The sequence below is a fragment of the Mustela nigripes genome, chromosome 2 (genome assembly GCF_022355385.1).
Source record: "Mustela nigripes isolate SB6536 chromosome 2, MUSNIG.SB6536, whole genome shotgun sequence".
Classification (NCBI taxonomy): domain Eukaryota; kingdom Metazoa; phylum Chordata; class Mammalia; order Carnivora; family Mustelidae; genus Mustela; species Mustela nigripes.
This window is the reverse complement of record NC_081558.1, coordinates 9548134-9568170: the sequence shown is the minus strand read 5'-3', so window position 1 is coordinate 9568170 and position 20037 is coordinate 9548134. Positions and strand designations below refer to the sequence as shown.

Genomic DNA, 20037 nt, shown 5'->3' with positions numbered 1-20037 from the left:
ACCTGCTTCCTGCTCTTGGACGGCTAGAGATCCAAGAATTATTTTCCCATTTTATATTTGGGAGAGAGGGAACACAAGTCGGGGGAAGGGAGAAGGACAAGCAGACTCTGCGCTGCGCACAGAGCCCCAAGAGGTGCTCGATCTCACCCTGAGATGGGTACCTAAGCTTAAATCAGTAGTCCCCCACGCTTAACTGACTGAGCCACCCAGATGCCCTTATTTTTCCATTTTTAAATGGTTGTGGAAAAAAAAAAACCAAAAGAATTACTTTTTGTGATTGTGAAAATACTACGAAGTTCACATTTTAGGCCCGTAAATAAAGTACTACTGGAAGACAGCCCTGCCCATTAATTTATTCAGTTGTCCACGCCTGCTTTCCCATTACAAGAGCAGAGTTGAATAGTTGCAATAGAGAGCGTGTGACCCACACAGCCTCAAAAATTTACTCTCTGGTGCTTTGCAGAGGAAGTGGGTTGGCCCTTGCCTTTGAGTCTTCAGACCATCCTGGAGGTGCCTTCTGCACAGAGGAGTGGCTTTTTTTTTTTTTTTTAAGATTTTATTTATTTATTTGACACAGAGATCACAAGTAGGCAGAGAGGCAGGCAGAGAGAGGGAAGCTGGCTCCCTGCTGAGCAGAGAGCCCGATGCAGGACTTGATCCCAGGAACCTGGGATCATGACCTGAGCGGAAGGCAGAGGCTTTAACCCACTGAGCCACCCAGGCGCCCAAGGAGTGGCTTTTGAGTTTACTTTCATGCCCAGTAGGGCCCAACAGAATGTTTCTTCATTTGGTCATTCAGCAGCCGTTTACTAGGTGCCTAGTGTATGAGATTCAGAAAGCCAATGACACACTCGATGAGGCAGACACTTTAAATGGCAATTTATCAAGGCAGTGTGAGAAATGCTGACAACACTACTACCACTGCTACTATATTGTTCGCTGCTAGGCCCTGTTGTAAAGTCAACACAAGCCAGCTCTTACGTGATCATGGTGCAGCCTATTAAGTGCTGGTAACTCTCCAGGCATCTTTCATCACACTCACCACTCACTTACAGCTATCATCTCGGATAATGCTGCTCCTAGAAAATGGATACTCTATCTTTCATATTTTACAGATGAGGGGATAGGCCCAGAACAGTTAGGTAACTAGCCCAAAGCCACACAGCTAGTGAGGGGTGGAGGATTTTCTTTTTAAAAGATTTTATTTACTTATTTGACCACACACACACACACACACACACGTAGAGATCGCAAGTAGGCAGAGAGGCAGGCAGAGAGAAGGGGAAGCAGGCTCCCCGCTGAGCAGAGATCCTGATGCAGGGCTCGCGATCCCAGGACCCTGAGATCAGGACCTGAGCCAAAGGCAGAGGGTGAACCCACTGAGCCACCCAGGCGCCCCGAGGGGTGGAGGATTTGATCTCCATCTGCTGATGCTACACTTTGTTCCTTTAACCTCTGAGCTATGCTGCTTTGGGTTATATGCCCTAAACCTAAGGGCCATGGGAACTCGGAAGAATCTTTAACAAGAGTGGAGTGTTTGGGAGTGGACAGGCATGAGACGAGACCGCTGGGAAGGTGACTCCTGAGCTGGATGAAGGGACAATGGGGCAGAGTAATGTTCACAGATCCTGATGGACAAGATGGAGCTGCAGAGCTGCGTTCAATCCCAGAAATCTTGCCTACCACGTCTGGATTTTTTAAAAAGATTTTATTTTATTTATTTGTCAGAAAGAGCACACAAGCAGGGGGAGCAGGAGGAAGAGGGAGAAGCAGGGTCCCCGCTGAGCAAGGAACCCAACATGGGTCTTAATCCCAGAACCCTGGGATCATGACCTGAACTTCAAAGGCAGATGCTTAACTGACTGAACCACCTAGGCATCCCCCACATCTGCATTTTCCTTGAATCCTTGTCCTGAACGTGAATGAAGAAATAGTGTTGGAAAAGCCATAAAATTCCACCTTGTACCATTTAGAGGAGGGGAGATATGAGAATCTTTGGCTGTCAAGGGACAAGTGCAACCTCTTTTATCACTCACACACAAGGCAGGTGATGAAACGCAAACATCAGCCTGAGATACGAAGAGACTGTTCTATAAAGATGTCAAACTCGGGCCAAGGGATGTCCTGTAGGGCCAAGGAAAGAGGAGGGTAATCAGCCAGTCTGGGAAAGGGGCAGGAAGGGAGCTGAATTCTAACTCTGGGGACCTCAACTCTGTTTGCTCAAACATAAAGTGGAATATCTTGGCTCTGCTCGTGGGAATGAATGCTGTGAATGCCATAAATGAATTTGTAAAACATTTTGAGTAAGAAAAGAGAATGCTGTGGGCTGGGAAGGGCATTCCAGAATCATGGTGCAGCTTTTGGGGATAAGGGCAGAATGATTGAGGAGGAGGCAGGATCTATGCTTCAGGAAGTTCTTGACACAAAGTTGAAGCCCATATCCCTGCTATTGGCACACACACGGATCCTATTTCTAAGGTCAAGGGCCTCTTAGTTTGGGGACTTGGGGCAAGTCATTCACTACTGTATGGCTCAATTTCATTAGCTAAAGATGGAAATAATGACCCTTAACTTGTTGGAGAGGTTTCACGGGATAATGTTGGGAAGGCACTTAGCATGATGCCTGGTCCTTCTAGATTCTGTGTGTGGTGAATTGGCTTAGCAAATAGGCTCCCCCCCTGACTTTTGCATTGTGTAAATAAAATTTTTTTTAAAAAATTTGTATTTATTTCTTTGAGAGAGAGAGAGAGAGCACAAGCAGGGGAAGGAGCAGAAGGAGAAGGAGACTCCCCAGTGAGCAGAGAGCCTGACGTGGGTCTGGATCCCAAGATCCCAGGATCACGACCTGAGCTGAAAGCAGACGCTTAACCGACTGAGCCAACCAGGTGCCCCTTACACTGTATAAATTAATTGATGTTTATCAAAGTTTAAATGAGAAAACAAGTACTTAAAAAAAAGATTTTATTTATTTATTTGACAGACAGGGATCACAAGTAGGCAAAGAGGCAGGCAGAGAGAGAGGGAAGGAATCAGGCTCCCTGCTGAGCAGAGAGCCCAATGCAGGGGTGGGGGGTGGGGGGGCCCAATCCCAGAACCCTGGGATCATGACCTGAGCCGGAGGCAGAGGCTTTAACCCACTGAGTCACCCAGGCGCCCCAGAAAACCAGTACTTTTAACTTTTGGTCTTCTGCATTGAGGACACCTTGAGGTTGAGGTACTGTTTCCATTCATGATAGTAAACATTGTTCTGTAGGAGAAATGGCCTCGAAGAAAAGAATTGTATCCAGGATGTCACCTGTAAGACCATGATTAGGACAAATTAAAATTTTTTGAAAATGTGTGGGAGTTAGGTTTGATATAACTGTTATGTTGAGATAACTGAAATATGAAAGGGTTGGAGTTCCCCTACCTGTATCACCCTCTGGGACAAATACAGATTTTTACTACAGATGATTCTTCACCTTAAGGAATCATTGTCTAGGGGTGCCTGGGTGGCTCAGTGGGTTAAACCTCTGCCTTTGGCTCGGATCATAATCTTAGGGTCCTGGGATGGAGCCCCTGCATTGAGCTCTCTGCTCAGCAGGGAGCCTGCTTCCCCCTTTCTCTGGCTGCCTCTCCGCCTATTTGTGATCTCTCTCTCTCTGTTAAATAAATAAAATCTTAAAAAAAAAGAAGTAATTGTCCAAAAGAAATGAGTACTATTGACATTTTTTAAGAGGAAGTCTGTCCCTTTGTTGCTTCTGTGATGGATTCTAGTAAAAACACACATAAAAATGCTAAGAAACAGGATCTGACCCCTTGGGATAGAAGGCATCAGCACGAAGTTTGCTTGTGAATTTCCATTCCCAAATGACATTTCTTCATTGCATCCACCTGTTTGGCGTTGTGTGTGTTAAGGTGATGTTTCCAAACAGCAAACGCAAGCATAGGGAGCAAACTTCTGGGATAAGACCAGGGGCAACATGGCAAGGGCGGTGTGCAGGAATCAGGTTTGGGGAACACAGAAAAGCCCCTACCTCCACCCCCACCCTCTGTCCTGTATAATAAGGACACCAACGGGTGTCTCTGGTGTCTCTGGCCAAGTGTTGTCTCTGGCCACCAACAGCACGTGTAAATACAGCCCACCAGAAAGGCACTGCTCACACAGAGCAGACCCAATGAGGCAGGAGATGCTTTGTCCAATGAGTACTGCTGAGGGTAAGAGAAAAAAGGTGTGAAATGAGGGGAAGGGGCAAAAAGAGAGGGAAATGTCTGTACATTTCCTGAGAAAGAGAAAGAGATTCTTTCTCTTCTTTCTTCTTTCTTTTCCTTTCCTCCTTCTCTCTCTTTCTCTCTCTCTCTTTCTTTTTAAGATCTTAAAGATTTTGTTTATCTATTTGACAGAGAGAGAGAGAGGGATAGTGAGAGCAGGAATACAAGCAGAGGGGAGTGGGAGTGAGAGAAGTAGGCTTCCCGTAGAGCAGGGAGCCCTGGGATCATGACCGGAACCCAAGGCAGACGCTAAACAACCCAGGCGCCTTCACCAATACTTTGTAGAACATAGTCTCAAACTCCAAGCAAAAATGTTTAGATCGTCTTTATTCATTACTTACCCAAACAAGCCAGGTATTCTTCGTTCCTTCATTCATTTGACAAGTATTTATTGAGTGTTACTAGGTATCTAACATTGTTCTAAGCACCGGGGATGAAGCTGTATGCAAATCCGTCTTTTTTTTTTCCCTCCTGAGCTTACATTCTGGTGGGTTCAGGTTGGATTGTCCTGGGCAGACCATTCTCTAGGAATAGGATCTCAATTCCTTATTTCAAGTTCCTGTTCTTTGCGGAGAGGACATAGAATTTTCTGAGCTATTACCCCAACCCGGCCACTGCAGAGTGCATAGAAAGGCAGGTGGGTGCTGAAGAGAATTAACTCAAGGGCTGATCTATGTCTTTTTGTACGAATCCTACTAGGTCAGAATAATTTATGTGGATGCTTGGGACATTCCTATAATTTAGCAGCACATCATGGACCATTTTACAAGGCCGGTGTTTAATTTCATTTTATTTTTCCTCACGGAAACACCAGGGTGTCTGGTGCTTAAATACCACAATTTCCCACAAACAAGCCCCTGCCACTGGCGTGTTAAACACCACCATAATTTACTTGTTAGAATCAGGAATAATACTAAATTTGTCTGAGTGGTAACAACAACCTGGAAAAACTGACTCTGAAAGATGTGTCTGAGGGTCCCAGCCTGGAGGCTGAGAGAAGTAACAAAAGACATTAGAGTCTGAAGAGGACACTGGGAGGGAGGTGGGTGACCTTAATAACTCCAAGGAGTGCGAGGGGAGGGGAAGATCTTGTCAGAATCTGAGCACTTCAAGGGTCGCCTGGGTGGCTTCATGGGTTAAGGTTCCGACTCTTGATTTCAGTTTAGGTCATAGTCTTGGGTCCTGGGATTGAGCTCAGGGTCAGGCTCTGCGCTCAGCAGGGAGTCTGCTTGTCTCTCTGCCCTCCTGCCCCCACCCTCCAGCTTGGGCATCCTCTCTCTAATAGATAAAATCTTAAGAAAGAAAGAAAAAAAAAAAAGAATCTGAGTGCTTCCAGGTCCTTAGAAATCATCTCACTATTTTCATCTGACAGAGGGGAAAAAATGAGTCCAAGGAGGTTAAGTGACAAAGCCATGGGGCCTGTAATGGCAGAAATAAGGACAGACCCAAGGTTTCCTGTCTTGGCCAGTGCTTGGTTTGCTCAGTTGAACTGTCCATCCACATCCACTGTTTAATAAACTCCAATTGGACAACTAGTTTCCAGAAAATCTGGCTATTTTAAGAATCTGCCTAGGTGCCTGGGTGGCTCAGTGGATTAAAGCCTCTGTCTTCAGCTCAGCTCATGATCTCAAGATCCTGGGATCGAGCCCCACATCAGGGTCTCTGCTCAGTGGGGAGTCTGCTTCTGTCTTCTCTCTGCCTGCCTCTCTGCCTACTTGTGATTTCTCTCTGTCAAATAAATAAATAAATTCTTAAAAAAAAGAATCTGCCTATCATTTAGAGAGAATTAATATAGCATATACTTCAGAGCACAGAACAATGGTGAGAGAATTTAAAATCTATTTAGTGAAAACTGACAAATATATCTTTTTGATTTTTGGCTCTGGTCAGTGGTTCTCAACTGGGTTCTTGCCCCCCCCCCCCAGGGGACATCTGGCAGTGTCTGGAGATACTTTGGGTTGGTTGTGACATTTGAGGGTTGTAGCTCTCATGGCATCTAGTGAGTAGAGGCTGGATAAACTCCTAAACACGAACAGTGCACAGGACAGCCCCACTCCTGCCCCCCAAAGAATGATCTGGCCTTAAATGCCGCTAGTACTGATGTTGAGAAACTCTGCAGTAGAGGCACGAAACCCAGAATGGAAGTTCGGGTTGGAAGACTGGGTAGGCTGCCTTGACCATGGTGGGGGATGCCATGTGGGCTGAAAAATTTGCCAGCAAAGGCACTGATTCAAAGGTTAGCATCTTTGGGCTCCTAAATCCAACACTGTCCCCATCCTGATAATGGTCCAGATGGTGTCCAGTCATTCAGGGCTGCTTTTCCCTGCTCTTCTTCTCCCCACCCCTGCCAAACCACAAAGGCTCACCCCAGATTCTCCAGTCGGGTTACCCTAAGGTGGGCATCTTCCCTTCCTAGTCCTGCCAGGCACCTGCTGAATCCCTTGGGTGGGCCCCTTCACTTTTCTAGGCCTCAGTTTCCTTCCCTGTAAAATGGGGAGAATGATAACACCCACCTCTTAGGGCTGTTTTAGGAGAGCACTTCACCCCATCACTCCCGCTACAAAGGCCTCGCGAGCGCTCCCCACGGAGGCCGCCTGGCTCTCAATTTTCTAAATCTTCAGCTTCTGAGAGAGGGGCTGTGAACCCACCTTCTACAAATGGGGAAACTGAGGCTGGGGGAGGGGCTACCGAACTGGAGCACTTTCTCCTATCTTTGAGGGAAGGGGCCGGGCTAGAAGGCGGGAGGGGGTTGTTCTCCAGAGCTCTCCGAAAGGCGCTCAGCACCAAGGTTGGGGGGGTGTAGACGAGCTTCTCCCTCCCGGGGCCCTGAAATCCCACTTCCCGGCTGGGCTAGGCTCCCGGCGGCGGGGGCGGGGACAGCCTGGCTGGGAGCTAGCCTGGCTGGGTCCAAGGCGCATGCGCGCACGCCTGAGGCTCAGCCCTGGCGTCGGGCCCGGTTGTCCGGGCAACCGGGGCGGGGCCAAAAAGCCCCTGAGTCCCTTTGGTTCGTTAATGGTCGGTCTTTGGCCCAAACTCTGTGAAACTTCTTCCGGTTGTTCATCGTCCCTTCGTTCATTCACTTCCAACTGGGCAAAGGTTGATTTCCTATCCCCAGGAGCATCTGCAGCTAATTAAATGATAACGGGGGGGGGGGGCGGATCCCGGCCAGGATTAGGGCAGGTGGAGACCACTTTAAGAACTTCCAGAGTCCATCCCATTCACCTTCACATGTCACTTTTTCTTTCCTTTTCTGCCTTTGAGTACTCTATAATTTATTTACGGCATCTATAATTTATCTGACTTCTCCGGCCAGATCGTGCTTAGACCAAATCATGAATCTGAATTTTGCAGAAATGACTCAGTGGTGACTAACTCCATTAGGAAAGCAGTCTCTGCAAAGAAGTTCATAGCAGAATTTCTTTAAATAGAAAACATCCTCAGTGCCTGACAACTACTCACTTTATATAAAATTCATTTAGATACAAGACCTCTCCCTCAACCTGACTGAGGGTTGTGCCTGGCCGAGAGAACGGGAATCCGTCAGGATTTCAGGGGCTGAAATCCAGGGTAGCTATGTTTCCCAAGTTGGAGGACAGTGCACCTTCTAGCTGGTGTCTTAGAGTGGGTGCCTTTTTCTGTTTGCATTAAGTTGGGAAGTTTCTGTATGTGCCTTGCTGCACATAATTTCACAATAACCGGTTGCTTGGCTTCAGGCTTTACGGAATGCTTATAACAACCTTTTTAAATGTCATTCCATTTAATGCATGTCACAGGTTTCATGTGGACCCAAATCTTCCGTTAAAAGCAAACACAGTGCAAAGGGGTGGGTATTAATTCTCTTTCTCAGCTCTACCAGGTCTTCTGGGGCCTCAGATTCCTTTCATCTTATTGTTCCTCTGTCCCCTAGGGGTTGTCCTCATCTACGTGGTAAAAGCTTGTTTGCCTCCGTTTCCAAGTTCAAACCAACAGAAAGGGAGAGGAGGAAGTTAGGGCAAATAGCTTGTGTTTAAGGAGATGACCTCCAACTTTCTCATGTGTTTGCTGGGATCACAGTGACTCAAACATAGTTACGTAGTCACACCTGGCTGCAAGGGTTCCTGGGAAATGTACTTTCCAGCTGGGGCTCATGCATTCCACCCCCAATCTAAAATCCAGGAAGTTCTATTACTAAATAGAATAAAGAGATAGTGAATTGGGGGGGGGGCAGTTCGCCATTGTAAGCCCCTTGAAGATGAATACTGGGTCATCGTGGTTTTTGAAGAAACACAGCAGACATATTTTGTGCTTGGCTTTTGGTTGAGGAGGAAGGGTCCTGTTATAATTGATGAGCAGCACTGCATAGTGGAGAAGCTGGGATTTAAACCTTGCCTGTGCCACTTACTGACTGACTGTGTTGATCCCAAATTATATCACCACTCAGCATCAGTTTTTCTAATCTGCAAAATGGCTCACATACCGGCTCTTCACAGGGTACAGTGAGGGTAAATGGGGAGAAACACGTGAAACTCATAGCACAGTGCTCAGAACTTGTGATCCTTGCACCACCTTACCCTTAGCTATGGTTAAAATATTTTACCTGTTCCTTCACAAATACACTCCTATTCCAGGAAGTTGCACAAAAGCATATAGCTAGAGGGAAAACAGGCAAGAGTGTTGAAATCTTAGTGTCAACACCTTATTCCTATTAGAAAAATATGTGGAAACCATGTCTATCATTTAATCTGTTGCAAGCAAGCGACTGTTAATGTTAAAGGAAATAAAATTAAAATGCTATTATAAAAACTGATACAAACATCAGACAAACCAATTTGAGGTATTAATAGTCTACAAAATATATCACAAATAATCTTTTTTTTTTTTTTTTTTTAGATTTTATTTATTTGAGAGAGAGAGAAGAGAGAGCATAGGAGCGGGGAGCAGTGGGGAAGGGCAAAGGGAGAAGCAGACTCACCACTGAGCAGGGAGCCAGACACAGACTTGATCCCAGGATCCGAGATCATGACCTGAGCTGAAGGCAGTTGCCTAACGGACTGGGTCACCCAGGGGCCCCTGTTACCGGCAATCTTAAAATAAGAAAAAAACTAAGGAACTGCCACAGAGTGCAGGAGACTCTCCTTACAGTCTGCAGCAACTCTTCTGAAAATCAAGTGATTCAAAGTAACAATTTTCAAAAAAGTGATACACAGAGGGCTTCTGGGTGGCTCAGTCCTTAAGAGTCGGCCTTCTGCTCAGGTCATGATCCCAGGGTTCTGGGATTGAGCCCTGCATCGGGCCCCCTACTCCACAGGAAGCCTGCTTCTCCCTCTCCCGTTCCCCCTGCTGTGTTCCCTCTATCGCTGTATCTCTCCCTGTCAAATAAAATCTTACAAAAAATTATACACAGGTTTGAATTTATTCAATTATTGCCTCTTACCCCCCTTTTGGCAAAGATGGCAGCTGTCTTCCAAAAATTTGTTTCTGTTTGCTTTCCTTCCATAATGATGGACCTGTTGCTGCTTACCTCGCTGGTGGCCGTGGGACACCCGTCTCTCCAGTGGAAAATGAGCAGGGGTGAGTAAGATGTGCCATGTCTGGTTGTGGCCTTCAAAACACCAGGTATAATGCTCCTCTGTGCTTTCTTTCCTTTTTCTGGAGCTAGAACACAGGTATCCCCCCAGGCCAGCACTAGTCCTGCAGTGGGGACAGTGTCCTTGGTGACAGCTTTTATGAGTTGCATTGTGTTCCTCCAAAAGATATGCTGAAGTCCTCATCCCTCGTACTCATGAATGTGACTGTAATTTTGTGATCTAAAAAGTGTATATTTGGTTTATGTCCCCGGTTCCTGGCACACAGTTAGGTTTTTTGTTTTTGTTTTTTACCTCTCTCTCTCTCTCTCTTTTTAAAAGATTTTATTTATTTATTTGAGAGAGAGACAGTGAGAGAGAGCATGAGCGAGAAGAAGGTCAGAGAGAGAAGCAGACTCCCCCTGGAGCTGGGAGCCTGATGCGGGACTCGATCCCAGAACTCTGGGACCATGACCTGAGCTGAAGGTAGTCGTCCAATCAACTGAGCCACCCAGGCGGCCCTGGCACAGAGCTCTTAAAACCCTTACAACTTCCTGAGTGATAGCGGTGATAGAAGCATCTCTTGTTAGAATATTGGGTTTTAGTCCCTCGTACTTGACACGAGACCCATCTAAGACTGGTGGAATCTCCAGAGTGATGAGAGTCTTTTTTAATCTAATGAGGTGACTGGGGGCCGGGGGGCCCTAGGTAGCTTCAGGGTGGGGGGTGGTTGCCAGAAAGACCAGCCACATGATTAGAGAGAGGGTTGGAACTTTCATCTTCATCCTTCTTAATTCTGGGGAAGGAGGAGGGGCAGGAGGTTGAGGCCATTACCAATGGCCAGTGATTTAATCCCTCATGCTTACGTCATGAAACCTCCATAAAACCCCCTACATTATGGGGTTTGGAGAGCTCCCAGGTTGGTGAGCACATGCGGGTACCAAGACGGTGGTGCCGCCTAACTCCACAGGACATAGCCCCTGCCCTTGGAACCCTTCCAGAATTCACCCTGTGTACCTCTTCATCTGTGCTCATTTATAGCCATGATATCCTTTATAGTCAACCAGTAATAGTAACTAAATCGTTTTCCCCGAGTCATATGAGCTGTTCCAGCAAATTACTGACCCAAGTAGGGCACTGCAGGAACTCCTAACTTCTAGACGGTTTTTCAGAAGAATGGGAAGCTTGGGACTTGTGATTGGCATCCAAAGTGGGGACAGTCTTGTGGCACTGAGCCCTTAACTCATGGGGTCTGACGCAAATTCTGGGTAGTTAGTGTCAGAATTCATTTGAATCGTTGGATACCCAGTTGGTGTCCGAAGAATTAGAAAATTGGTTGGAGGTGTGGGAACCTCCTCCCCCGCCTTGGTAGTGACCTTATTTGGAAATAGGGGCTTTGCACATATCATCAAGTTAAGAAGAGGTCTTTAAGAGGAGGGCTCTAGTCCAATATGATCGGTGTCCTTGTAACAGGAAGACGTTACAGAGACAAATGAGAGAAGAAGGCCATGTGGAACCAGAGGTAGAGGTTGGAGTAGATGTGGAGGGAACCTCTGGGGCCACCAGGAGTGGAAAGAGCCCAGGAAGGATCCTCCCCTAGAGCTTTTGGAGGGAGCATGGCCCTGCCAACACCTTGACTTCAGACTCTTGGCCTCCAGAACTGTGAGAGAAATTCCTCATGTTTTAAGCCATCTAGTACATGGCCCTCTGTTAAAGAAGCCCTAGGAGTTGAACACTGTAGCAGAGCAAGGAGATGGAAAGAACATGGGCCCCACGGGACCAGAGGCGCACAGCACACACCCCTGCCTCACACATCTGAGGGCCATCACCTGACATAGGTGGATACGTCTATGTTCTTCAGTTTTGTTTTTTTTTAAAGATTTTATTTACTTATTTGTGTGAGAGAGGGTGAGAAAGAGAGAGAGAGAGAGAGAGAGATCATGAGCAGGGGGAGGGGTAAGGGAGAAGCAGACTCCCTGCCAAGCAGGGAGTCCCATGTGGGACTCGATCCCAGGACCCTGGAATAATGACCTGAGCCAAAGGCAGACGCTTAAACAACTGAGCCCCCCAGCCACCCACTTCTGTGTTCTTTAAACTGCCCTGTTTCGGGGGTGTCTGTTATAGCAACTTAGTGTTTCTCTTTCCTTCTCTCCTCCCTCCTGCACTCCCTCTCTTCCTTTCTTTCTTGGCTTGTTAATGAACTTCTTAACACCGAACACGGAACTTTCTGTCTCCATCTGTTTTGGAAAGTGAACTTTCTCTTCTCTCGGAATATCCCTCATTTACTATACTCTAGCTTTGCCACTGACTGCTTCTGAGTGTTGCTTTCGAGGGAGAGTTGTAGAAATTGTAACAGATACATGTGACAGAGTTGGCATTGGGCAACACCAATCAGAGTACCCGTTTCTTACTTTTTTTTGGAGGTGGGGGGAAGGTCTCAGAGAAAACAGCATGAATCAACCTCAATTATTTGTAAGTAAAATTAGAGTAGTTTCAAGCTGTCACTTTTCTCTGCTTTACACACGTTATTCAAATAAGTTGGCAGAAGAAGGCTGTTTGGGTTCGTATTAGGGAGCTATGGGGATATAAAACTGGGTCTAAGTAGGTGAAATTTAAAACAGAAAATCCTTTAACTGTTAGAGGTGGGCTAGTGTGGTCGTCAGGAGGGCACATTCTGGTGCTGGGCCATCACCTGGCCAGTGCTTTATCTCTTCCATTTCCTGGCTGTGTGACCTTGGGAGAGCTCCTTAACTTCTCTGTGCCTTGTTTTCCTCATGGGGTGCCAAAGAAAAGTCCCACGGGGGCGATTTTTTATAAAAAAGGTTTTATTTATTCATTTAACAGAGAGATCACAAGTAGGCAGAGAGGCAGGAGAGAGGGGGAGGTAGGCTCCCTGCCAAGCAGAGAGCCCAATGCGGGGCTCAATCCCAGGACCCTGAGATCATGACCTGGGCTGAAGGCAGAGGCTTAACCCAAAAAGCCATGCAGGCACCCACATGGGGGCAATGTTAAACAGGCAAAGAAGACTTTATTCAAGAGTACTGCAATCAGGGAGGGCGGAAAAATTTGAACTTGACTCCTGATACAGTAGGGGAAGTTGGGGATTTATAGCCAATGGGCAAGGTAGAGGAATCAGTGGATGGACAGTTACTAGGAGGAACTCTGTTAAGTGTCAAGGGTCAGGGCATTCTTACTAAATTGGGCTCAGCAGGACAAGGACGAGGCCTGGACAGGAAGAGAGCTTCGAGAAACCTCCCTACAGTTTGGTAAGGGAGTGGTCCTCGCCAGACGTAACCCCAAGGAGTAGGAGGAAGAGAGCTGGGAGACTGACCAGGAAGGAAAAGCCAGGGCGTCTGGGTGGCTCAGTTGTTTGGGTGACTGCCTTTGGCTCGGGTCATGATCCTGGAGTCCCGGGATCGGGTCCCGCATCGGGCTCCCTGCTGGGCAGGGAGTCTGCTTCTCCTGCTGACCTCTCTCCTCTCATGCTTTTTCTCTCATTCTCTCTGTCTCACTCTCAAGTAAATAAATAGAATCTTAAAAAAAAAAAAAAAAAAAAAGGAGGAGGAAAAGCCAAGAGAAGGTGTGCTACTGGGGTCACTGCTGTGTGTCACAGGACAAAGATTTCTCCCAACAGTAGAGCCGTAGGGAGAGCTCAACCAGACACTTGAAAACTGGAGCCGCAAACTTTTGTCCACTGGATCACATTCTCCATTGGTTGAGGGTTGAGACCTGGAGGCTTTCTTTTTAAACTCCCTGTTTTGAAATAATTTTACATTTATGGGAAAGGTCCAAGGATAAGTCCAGAGAGATCAGCACACTCTTTAACCCAGTTGCCCATGTGTTAACATCTTACGTAACCAGAGAACATTTCTCGAAACCAAGAAATCTACCTTGGGGTAATGCGACTAACTAAACTAGGGACCTTCTTAAGAATTTGCCAGCTTTCCCACTAGTGTCCTCTATCTCCTGTACCTGGTCCAGGAGCCCACCCAGGACACCACGTTTCACTTAGCTGTCACATCTGCTTGTCTCTGCTGGTCCATGGAATGCCTTCAGGCTTTACTGATCTTAATATTTTTGAAGCGTTCTGGCCATGTATATTGTAGAATTTCCCTCCTGATGTTTTTCTCACAATTATATTGAGGTTGTGCCCTCCCCCCCCCTTTTTTTTTTTTACTACAACTGCTTGCAGAAATAGGACCCCAGTTTTATACCTGGAAAATCAGTTTTAAAAATTGCGATAAAATAGATATAACATAAAATTGACCGTTTTAACAATTTTTAAGTGTCCAGTTCGGCCGTATGAAGTCTCAGTGTCGTGCAGTGGTACCCGCCATCCATCTCCAGGACTCTTGTCAATGGAAACTCTGTCCCTGTGAAACACATATTCCCCGTCCCCTCCCCACCGCCAGCCTCTGGCATCCACTGCCTATTTTTTTTGTCTTTAAAATACAAGGACCCAAATCCCATGCTCGAGGGCTCTGCCCTCCTGACCTAATCACCTCCTAAAGCCCTCACCTCTGTCATCATGTTGGGAGTTAGTTTTCAACAGGCCCATTTTGGGGAGACACATCTGGTGAACAGCAGTCTGCTTGAATATATCCTACTAGGAGACATGCTCTATGCCGATGTGATCTGCAATCTGTACACCCACTTTCTTTAGTCCCCACTTTTAAGCTGCCCTGTGGAGCTGGAAGGGGTGGTAGGAACTGGGTATCCATGTGGTGTAGACTTGAGATGTGATACTGTCACCAAGAGGTGACTCAGAGCTTGTAGGAACTGTCCCCTTACGCTGAAAGCCAAGGGGGCTGAGGGGAAGGGACATGGGTCACCAGAGGGTCTGCTGCGACAGAGATAATGATGAAACAGCCCACCAGCTCATGGTACGGTCAAGTTGAAATGGGTTTAGGCAGTGCTTGGTACAGAGCAAGCCCTCGTTGGGAGTTAGCCAGTGCCACGAATATCCAACTTCAGGCAGTGCCTCTCAGATCCTCAAACAGGGGACGCCACCAACTTTCCCAGTGGCAGCACCCTTATTGCTGGGCAGATCCCAAGACCAAGGAAGCTAAGCAGTCACAGTAACACCCAGACCAAACCGAGAAATAATTCAGAAATAACAGAAGTAAAATGATTGACGCTCTAGGATCTAGAAGGGTCCAAGTTTCTGCTCTGGCCTGGTTGTAGAGTGTATTCTCCACACAGCAGCCAGAGGGAGCCTTTGTTTTTCCTTTCCAGCAAAGTTTTCAAATTTGCAGGGTTTCTTTTTTCTTTCTTTTTTTTTTACTTTAAAAATAAAAAACCAGAATTCACAAAACATAAAATTAACCAGTTAAAGATGAAAAATCCAATGGCACTGAGGACGTTGACAGTGTTGTGTAACCACCACCTCTATCTAATTCCAGAACATTTTTAAAAAAAGATTTTATCTATTTGACAGAGAGAGATCACAAGTAGGCAGAGAGGCAGGCAGAGAGAGAGGAAGGGAAGCAGGCCCCCCACCAAGCAGAGAGCCCAATGCGGACTCGATCCCAGGACCCCGAGATCATGACCCGAGCCGAAGGCAGTGGCTCAACCCACTGAGCCACCCAGGCACCCTAATTCCAGAACATTTTTATCACCCCAAAAGAAAACCCTGCTCTCAGGAAACAGTCTGAATGCCATAACCAGAACCCCTATAGTTATAGGGGTTCCCCGAAGGTGTTGTATGCATAGGGTTGGGGTTGCATCTTTTGCCATGCCCTAATACTACTACTCAACTTTGCTTTTCTCCCACTTCTCACTTAAGTGCAAACTGAGCAAGTAATTAATTAAATTACCCATTCATTTGTTTGTGGACAGTCATTTATTTTGCACAGGCAGTGGACCAGGTGAAGACACAGGGATGGAAAAACTTGCCCTTGCCCTCAAGGTAGTTACACTTGATAGAGGAAACAGATGAAGCAATTAAAACATGGTATATACCAGAGGCCGGCTAACTGTGGCTCTAGGGCCAAAATTGGCCCCCCACCCATGCTTGTAAATAAAGTTTTATTGGAACACAGCCATGTTCATTTATTTATGTATTGTCTGGTTACTTTCACACTGCAAGGGCAGAGTTGAATCACTGTGACAGAGACCATCTGGCTCCAAAAGCTGAAAATATTTACTCCCCGGACCTTTAAAGAAAAAGACTTGCCAACTCTTGGTATATATATAACTATGGCAAATTTAAAGTGTGGACAGAAAGCCTTGGAGACTGAGAAGGGGCAGTTAGCTGGAGGTGGGAAGAACTGCAGGGGTAGGAAAAGCTTTCAGTGCTAAAACTTAGGTCCATAAATACATAAGTCTGAAGTATACCTCTTGATGAATTTTTACACATGTACATACCCATGTAATCACCACCAAGATCAAAACAGAGGATTATCTGCAGCCCCCAGGAGGCTCTTGAAACCTTTCGTGTAAGCCACATTCTGCTTAAGTCATGCGTTTCATCCAGTATTTCACTCTCAGGCTGCTGCTGTGTCGTCCCAGTTTGCCTGCCCTCCTGCTGCCTGGAATCGCACTGGTGGAAAGGATGCTCTCGCCTGGAAAGGATGCTCTTGCCTGCAAAGGCTCAGAGTCCCTGCGGTTCTCACAACGCAAACTCAGAGCCGTGCTGGGACTCCAGCACAAGGCGCCCACAGGAGGGCACAGGAGATCTGTCCTGGTTGCCGGATTTTCAGCCGCTGCTTCAGGAGGAAAACTTGGACTTATCCCTTCCTTCCAACTGGCTCCAGGAGTGTGAATTTCTTCACCACCCTTACCTGGATGACCACGAGGATGATGATGGTGATGATGATTTTACATTTTGTTTGGAAGTAATCTCAGACTTATGAAGACATTGCAAAAATAGTGCAAGGAGTTCCATTCATGGGCATATACCCCACAAAGTTGGAAGCAAGTATATTGGAAAGAAAAACGGGTACATAAATGTTCACAGCAGCGTTATTCACCATAGCTGAAAGGTGGGAATGCCCTTCAATGAACGAACAAAATGTAGGAGATCATAGAATGGAGTGGAATGTTATTCAGCCATGGACACAGGCTATAATGTGAATGGATCTTGAAAACATTGGCGGGGGGTTGGTGAAAGAAGTCAGACTCGAGGATTCTCTTTATAAGAAATGTCTAAGGGGCGCCTGGGTGGCTCAGTGGGTTAAGCCGCTGCCTTCGGCTCAGGTCATGATCTCAGGGTCCTGGGATCGAGTCCCGCATCGGGCTCTCTGCTTGGCAGGGAGCCTGCTTCCTCCTCTCTCTCTCTCTGCCTGCCTCTCCATCTACTTATGATTTCTCTCTGTCAAATAAATAAATAAAATCTTTAAAAAAAAAAAAAAGAAATGTCTAAAGTAGGAAAATCTACTGAGACAGAGTAGAAATAGTGGTTGCCAGGGGCTGGGGGAGGTGGGGATGGGGAGTGACCGCTTCATGGGTCCAGGTCTTCCTTTGGGATGATGGAAATGTCCTGGAACTAGATAGAGACAATGGTTGCACAATGTTGTGCATGTACTACATGACTTGTGCACTCGGAGCTGGTTAATTTTGTTATGTGAGTTTCCCCTCAGTAAGATAAAAAAGACAGCATGAAGAATTCCCATATATTGTTTACCTCCATAAAATGGTAACCTCCTATAAAATGGTAACCTCCTATAAAACTAAACTATGATACTCAGAATCAGGAAATTAATATTGATGAGATACTCATATCTAGTGGACAGACTGGTTCAATCCCAGTATTGTCTAAGAAAACTTGGCTAAGGTGGTGTCTACTAGGTCTCTCCACTGTGAAGTTTGTAACATACTGATGGTCTTGCAGAGAAGGAGAGATGCTTTGAGATTTTGCAAATATCCCATTTCTCATTAAACTTCTGATCGCTAATTTTAGCATCTACTGATGGTTCTTGCCTGAAACAATGTTTCCTTTCTACCGTTTTTTTTTTTTTTAAGAGATTTATTTATTTATTTGAGAGAGAGAGCGAGCAAGTGAGAGGGCGAGCATGAGCTGGGGAGGGGTAGAGGGAGAGAATCCCAGACTCTCAGCTGAGCACGGAGCTGACTCCGGGGTCCACCCATCACTCTGAGATCACGGCCAGAGCAGAAATAGGAGTTGGATGCCCAACTGACTGAGCCACTCAGGTGCCCCTGTTTTTTCTTTACTTCTTCTTCTTCTTTTTTTTTTTTTATTGTGGTAAAATTTACATAACATAGAATAAACCACTGAAAACCATTTTTAGGGTATAGTTCAGTGGCATGAAGTACACTCATGTTGTCACGTAGCCATTACCACTATCCATTCCCCAGAGCTTTGCCATCTTCCAGATCTAAAGCGCTCTTCTTGTGAAATGCTGACTTCCCTTCCTGGCTCCCTCCCCCTGGCATCCGCAGTTCTCCCTCCTGTCTGTATGAATTTGACTCCTCTAGGGACCTCATGTAGGTGGTATCATGCAACGTTTGTCCTTTTGTGTCTGGCTTATTTTACTTATACCTGGATTTAAATTTATTATTTTTTTTAAGCAGATAAATTATATTTTTATTCCCTTGGAATGAATACAGGTGGGATGGGTTGGCCCCTAGGTATGAATTCATATTATGAAAATTTCTCATATTTTTTCCGTGTCTCCTTAGCAACTCTGTTCTCTTCATTATCTCCAATCCCTCTACCCACATGCTGGAAGAACAGAAAAGACAGGTAGAAATAGAGGGAGCCCATTTATATGCTCTCTCTGTAAATTTGAATTAGCTCACTATTTTCAGAATAGAACTAAACGCTTCTCCTTTTGCCCTGGGAAGGGATTTGAAATGGCTTTCGTGGGCACCTGACTGGCTCGGTCGGTTATGTGACTGGCTTCTGCTCGGGTCATGATCTCAGGGTCCTGGGATCAAGCCCCACATCGGGCTCTCTGCTCAGTGGGAAGCCTGCTTCTCCCTCTGCCTCCGCTGCTCCCCCTGCTTATGCTCTGTCTCTCTCTCAAATAAGTAAATAAAAAATCTTAAAAAAATGAAATGGCATTCTTTCCCCCAAATACCTTTTTATTTGCTTGTCTCATTATGATGGTTACTTGTGATCTTTCCATGGCATTTGACGTTATGATCACTCCTTACCTTTAAAAGTATTCTTTTCTTTCTTTCTTTTTTAAGATTTTATTTATTTATTTGACAGACAGAGATCACAAGTAGGCAGAGAGGCAGGCAGAGAGAGAGGGGGAAGCAGGCTCCCTGCCAAGCAGAGAGCCTGATGTGGGGCTTGATCCCAGGGCCCTGGATCATGACCTGAGCCAAAGGCAGACACTTTAACCCACTGAGCCACCCAGGCACCCCTAAAGTCTTCTTTTCAAAGGACAAATCAGATAAAGGGTATCCTTTATCTATATCCAAGTATCCTTTATCTATACCTAGTATCCAAAATCTATAAAGAACTTATCAGACTCAACACCCAAAGAACAAATAATCCAATCAAGGAATGGGCAGAGGACATGGACAGACATTTCTGCAAAGAAGACATCCAGATGGCCAACAGACACATGAAAAAGTGCTCCACATCACTCGGCATCAGGGAAATACAAATCAAAACCACAAAGAGATACCACCTCACACCAGTCAGAATGGTTAAAATTAACAAGTCAGGAAATGACAGATGCTGGCAAGGATGTGGAGAAAGGGGAACACTCCTACACTGTTGATGGGAATGCAAGCTGGTGCAGCCACTCTGGAAAACAGCATGGAGGTTCCTCAAAAAGTTGAAAATAGACCCAGCAATCGCACTACTGAGTTTTTACCCTAAAGATACAAATATAGTGATCTGAAGGGGCACATGCACCTGGATGTTTATAGCAGCAATGTCCACAATAGCCAAACCATGGAAAGAACCAAGATGTCATCAACAGATGAATGGGTAAAGAAGATGTGGTATATATACCACATCTTGGAATATATACAATGGAATACTATGCAGCCATCAAAAGAAATGAAATCTTGCCATTTGTGATGATGTGGATGGAACTAGAGGGTATTATGCTAAGTGAAATAAGTCAATCAGAGAAAGACAATTATCATATAATGTCCCTGATATGAGGAAGTTGAAAGGCAACGTGGAGGGTTTCAGGGGTAGGAAAGGAATAAATGATACAAGACGGGATGGGGAGGGAGACAAACCATAAGAGACTCAATCTCACAGAACAAACTGAGGGTTGCAAGGGGGAGAAGGGTAGGGAGAGGGTGGTTGGGTTAT

General features: G+C 46.0%; 1 long non-coding RNA gene across 2 annotated transcripts in view; it reads left to right on the top strand.

Moving 5' to 3' along the window:
* Positions 1-2767: 2767 nt before the first annotated feature.
* LOC132009697 (uncharacterized) overlaps positions 2768-20037 on the top strand; it is a 42473-nt gene continuing 25203 nt past the window's right edge. For both annotated transcript variants that reach the window (XR_009402040.1, XR_009402039.1), the window contains exons 1-2: positions 2768-2885; positions 9786-9801. This is a non-coding gene — a long non-coding RNA (uncharacterized LOC132009697). The remainder of the gene's footprint in view (positions 2886-9785; positions 9802-20037) is intronic.